The sequence below is a fragment of the Oryzias melastigma genome, linkage group LG22 (assembly GCF_002922805.2).
Source record: "Oryzias melastigma strain HK-1 linkage group LG22, ASM292280v2, whole genome shotgun sequence".
Lineage (NCBI taxonomy): Eukaryota > Metazoa > Chordata > Actinopteri > Beloniformes > Adrianichthyidae > Oryzias > Oryzias melastigma.
The window spans coordinates 1582719-1588718 of record NC_050533.1 but is presented as its reverse complement, the minus strand read 5'-3'; positions in this window follow the sequence as shown (position 1 = coordinate 1588718).

Below are 6000 nucleotides of genomic sequence, written 5' to 3'. Positions count from 1 at the left end.
TGGGTAAACAAAAAACATAAAGTATCTGGGATATTTCAGATACTTTCCATTTTTAATGCAACCACATGGGGGCGCAACTCAGTGCTCACATGTGCCGGTCCCAAGTCCGGATAAATGCAGAGGGTTGTCGGATGTGAATCGGACATAAAAAATATACAAATCAATCATGAACAGAACTTTCTGTCGTGGCCCGCTTAACAACGAGCGCCGCTGGTGCTGTTGACCCACAGGCTGGAACTAGGACTACGGTTGGTGGAGGAAGGACAGGATGAAGGCGCCACAGAGAACTTGCTCCTTTTGGCGCTTCAGAAAGTGTGTTCATAAACTACAAACAGATTCTCCTGACATGAATTCATGTGTGGGAGGAGCTACCCAGCCAGCTAGGCAGAGAGGGCCGCATGGGGTTTAAAAGTGTGGGCCCAATTGGGTTTGTCAGCGGTTGATGTGGTGGACCCTCCTGTGTTTGTCTACGTTAGCTTAGGTGGGTACTCAGTAGGTTAGCTCGCTACGCTAGCCAGCCTCCTGGTGAACGCCATAGCATGCTAGCAAGCTCCACTGTCCAAAACTAGCCAGCTTCGCTGTAGCGATCTAGCGAGCTCCGTTGTCCACGGGGCAGCTGGCCAGCGTAGCGAGCTAACCCACCGAGTGTCCACTTAAGCCAATGTGAGCAAACACAGGAGGGTCCACCACGGAAACTGTGGACAAACCCATTTGGGGCCACATTTCCTGCCCACTTTTAAACCCTATGGGCCCACTTGGCCGTGCTGGCTGGGTACTGCCAACCTTTACCTGAAGGCATCATTGCTACATCATGGAAGACATGGGTTTATTTCTCCTGGAGAGCTTTTCAAAGGTGACCATTGAGCTCGTTGCAGTAACTGGTGTCATGAGATCATTCAGACACGTTCCCAGCATGTTGAGGTTCACCAGCTACTGCAGGAGCTGCGTCCGAATGACAGCGGGACTCTCTGTGGCCCAGATTCACGACTGCTCCTGCTTTTGTCCAGATTAGTTACATTGACAAATCCTTCATCAGAAGAGAGAAAAGTAGAAGACAAAATTCCAAGAACAGCATTCCTGGGGCCCTCAGTCTGGAGCCAGGCCTGGTGGGCGGGGCTCCTCCCACGGGACACGGTCGGGTGCAGAGGACCTCAAAAGGGGCGGGTGCAATGTGATTTGGGTGGCAATTGAAGGCAGGTGCCTTGGCGACCTAAACCCTGTTGAGCTAAATCAGGGTTTATTATTTGGGACCAGTGTTTGTTACTGGTTCCGAGAACCAAATGTCAGTTCCGGGGACATCGTGCCTTTGCTGCGCTGGTTCCTAAACTGTGGAATCCACCGACTATCAGAGAGATCACACTTTTGGAGAGTTCTAAAGCTGAACTGTTCCTCCAGTATCGCGCTGGAGTATCTGCCTAGCTGCTATTTATTATGTCCATTTTTATTTCTTTTTAAATAGGATTTTATCTCTTTTTTCTTGTTTTTATGATAGTAATGTTTTGTGTTTTTGTGTACAACACTTTGGGCCTCCTTGGCTGGTGATGAAAGGTGCTTTGTAAATGAATAAATGATTCAGAGGGGTCATTTGAGGCTGCTGCCCCCGGTGGGGGGTCTTGGCATGGGGATGGCCGGTCGCTCTCCCCCTTTAAACATTCCATCCTCATCCACCTCAGCGAAACATAAAAACTCACCTGAGCACAGGTGTCAGCTCACCTTTGCACTAATAGGATGCCTGTCAGAATGAAAGGCTTTACTTGTGTCGGTTTGTATGATTAAGTGTGTGAGCTGCAGTTGTGTTGTGTACATTTACTTATTTCACTGAAGGTTAGATAAATGCATCCTCAAATTTCTTTTTTTTGCGTAATGTTTTTCATGATCGCACAGCTTTGCAGATCTGTGTCTCTCTGTCGCCCTCTTCTGGTTGTTTTACTTGAAACTAAAAACACCAAAATTGCAGCTGTTCCTAATAAACAGTTTATTCATCAAGGTTCTTTTATTCAACTTTCAAATTTACATTTTATTTCCCATTTCAATGTAGTTTTCCAATCACTTTAAGCTGATGTGACTCCATAAAACAGTTTTAAATGAGGGAATTTCTTTTCTTCAGATTTCTGCACAAAAGATGTCAACACAACAAACAGTTCCAACTTCTGGATGTGTAGACACGTTTCATCATCATCAGGAAGATGAAGACTTTTAATCTTAAGGACAGTCAATAAAGAGCCTGAAGAAAATCAAACAACCCTCTCTCTGTTTGATTTTCCTCAAGCTCTGTTTAAACTAATTATGAATAATAAAAAGTCAGGAATATTATTCCAGAATTAATCAACTTAAACATTAAATAACTTTCAATATTTTACTCTCCATAAAAATATATTTTGTCAAAATTATACAAGTTAGAAATGAGCTCAAGATAACATCGGGTCATTAATAACAATAAAATAAAATGATCTGGAGGGCCGGATCCGGCCCCCGGGCCTCGACTTTGAGTCATGTGAGTTACAGGCTTCTTGCAAAAAGGTGAAATCTAGATGTAGAAATATAATCAGTTTGTGTTTAAATAAAAATATTTTAAATGAAACTGGCTATCAGCTTCAGAGTTTTCAGATATCAGTTTCAGCATCTTCAGCAGCCAAACTCAGCTAACAGCATTCACACTAGCATTATCACAGGTAAAATCTAGCTCATAATTATGTTAAAAAGTTACGGTTTTAAAGTTTTAAAATGTAGTTTTACAGTGCTCAATAAATGTTTATCCTGATCGGCCCGCGACATAAGGTTTGTTCTGGAGTTTGGCCCCTTGTGTGACTGAGTTTGACCCCCCTGCTGTAAATACACAGCTGCATCATTGACATACACCGAGACGTTTGAACCAAACCTGAATTAATCTCTGTAGGTCACGTGGTTCCTATTAAGAATAAAAAAGAGAGAGGGTTGAATATCTTGCAGAAATAGGATTCATATACTGGTATTATTATTGTATCTGCAGAATTACACTGTAAAAATTCTTATTTTCTAAAAACAATTCTATACAGTCCCTGAGACGGGTTTGCTGTTTTACTATTGAAAATCTTCCTTGATTTGATTATTTTTCTTGCAATAAAGAAAATGACTTTTTTTTTTAAACGAGTCTTTTGACTTTCTTAAGATTCAGTTTTTGGAGTCTAAAAATGTAAGAAAAAGGAGGAAGCTGATTTCTGGATTCTGTGAACAGAGCACCAACGATGAGGACGACATGTATGGAGGTGCGTGGTGTGCAGAGACGGAGGAGAAGGAGCACTGGTTTGAGGTGGACGCCCGCAGAGAGGTGGAGTTCAGCGGAGTCATCACGCAGGGAAGGAACTCGGAGCAGCAGTGAGTTGGAGAACAAACTACTACTGTTGGGGTTTCTATGAGGAGTTTTTATAGCAGCTAAATATGTTGACATGAAACACACATTTGTTCATATTTAATGTAGGTCAAATATTTAATTAATATAAAAAGCATGAACTTAAATCTATGCGATGTGGTTTAGGGAATGAGAAGTTCTGCATCCATCAAGTTCTTAAAGACACTATGGTTGGTGTAGAGCAGGAGCCCCAGTCCTGGTCTTGGAGATCTTTCATGCTCTCCATGCTGGTTACCTGGATCAGTTGTGTTCAGTTAATCAGGATGAGATCACCTGATTCAGGTGATCATCAGAAAGCAGTGCAGTGGCAGATCTCCAGGACCAGGATTGGGCAGTCGTGGTGTAGAAAAAAAAACTCTGGTTGTGTTTGTAGACTTAACCTGGAAGTGAGTCGGAAATTGCTTTAACAAGTTTTCTTTTTCTCCAATTTTGTGAAAAAGTGAAAATCACTAAATTTCCCACATTGCAAAAAATGGCTACCAGGCAATAGGTCCTGGAGCCATCCCATAATAATCACGCTCATTACTTTCTACATGTGTTCAGTGGCGTGTTTTGTAGACGGAACACTTGGGTTGCTACACGTGGACACAAACGTTTTGAATGAAATGCAGATGTTTGCATGTTTTTAGACTTGAGTGGAAGTGGTCGGTCGCCGATGGTGTTGTGAACACAGATTCATAAACACACCGCAGTTCCTCCCATTGTTTGTGTGTTGACTTCTTTTTATGAGAAACAGGGAATTCTGAATTCTTAGTTTCTTATTTTGTTTCTTTATATATATATATATGTAACCGGGAGTTGTGACGTGAAGGGCCCCAGGACCCAGAAAATGGCCTCACACTAGGTGTGTGGTTTGTTATTGATGGGGGACGCTATTTAGTGCATTTATTCCCTGGTCATTTCAGCTGGCTGCCGAGAATCGCACCACCTCCCTGCCTTTCCATAACTAAAGTACTCGAAAATACAGGTTTATTGATAGAACTTTGGGCTGACGAGTGTTTCAGCAAGGAGCGTTAAGTGAGCTCGGGCCTACAGCATGAAAACAAATCAGTTTCTCACATAAAATATAATAAACCACAACTGCCCCTTACATATATTTTGTAGGTCATATTCTTCCATATTTTTCCTGAATTACTCTTTGTTTTGTTGTGGATTGAGTAAGAATGACAAAAGCAATGTAAGGGAATGAGTTGGGAGAGTGGCTGATTTGGTTCACTAATGTCCGGAGTTTAGTGAACTTACTAAGTTGCCAAGACGCTCGTCGGTCATCGGTTCTTTGAATCAACCAGTTTGTTGAGATATTTTAGAGAAAAAAGGGGGGGCTTGAGCACAAGGCATTAAATGAGGGTAGACGCGCTAATATAATTAAATATAGATTAAAACCAACTTTTTTAAAGTGTTCTTCTGTTGTTTTTGCTATTAACCACAAAATAAAAAGGGTTCATACATGTGAAGTGTCTGCATCTCCGGGGGAAGATCATCATCATAATCACAATTAAACAACATGTGTTTTGTCGTAATAATGACTTCTTTTATTTGTATATTTCAGAGTTATTTCAAATAACTAGTTATTTTTCAAGTCAAATACAAATTTCTACACCTGTATTCCCTTAAATTGTGGATGCGATTCTCGGCAGCCAGCTGAAATGACCAGGGAATAAATACACCCCCTTGTTATGTTGCAAGTCTGAGTCCAAGTCTTTGTTTGTGATCGTGGACATGATGGTGAAACATTCAGTCATCATAATTTTGTTACTTTTATTGAAATGCCAAATGTTACAGACATAGCCTACAATGCAGCGATGACATCCACACATGTCAAATGGTGACACACAGGAGGAGGTATTAAAACAAAATTAGATAAAATAATGTGAAAAAGATAAACGTATCAATGAGAACAAAGTGCCTTCACGTACCGGTATATCTTAGTTTCATTGTTGTATTCTATGTTATCAATTTTATCCCCCTTTTCCTTTCAAGACTGTCCAGGTAAGGAAAAAATACATGCGACAGGGCTAAATAATCAGTGACACACAGAATCCCATGAAATAAACGTGAATGCTCTCTCCATTGACCCTCACAGGGCGTGATCACACAGGATTGTGCCAAGATATGTCCCCTCTGCCAGAATTAGGCTATCCTGTCTCTGCATTGTGTATTGGTTTTGTAATGCTCATTTTTTGCTCAAAGGTGCATTATTAAGATATACTTTATCCTGGGGCTTTTGGGAGTTTATTGACATGAATTCCATTGTCTTCATCACTGACATTCCCCAACATTATTAGAACATTCTACCACACTGTATGGTCACATGTCTTTGCTACAGTCAAAGTCTTTCCACACATGTATTGATGGTTGATCAGTTTTAGCTGCATCACATGTGTGTTGTTCACTGTTATGGTCGTTTTTACCTTATAGTAAAATAAACCGACTGAGTCTCAATCCAGATGAGATTTTACAGTTTTGATAATAATCAATCCATTATTGACAAAATCTATGAATTTGTTTTGGAATGATTCTAAAATGGCGAATGTCTAAAAATGCTGGAGCTAAAAGCTGAAGCCGATAGCTAGCTAAAATATTAGCTAAATGCCAAATTAGCCTAAAAAAGA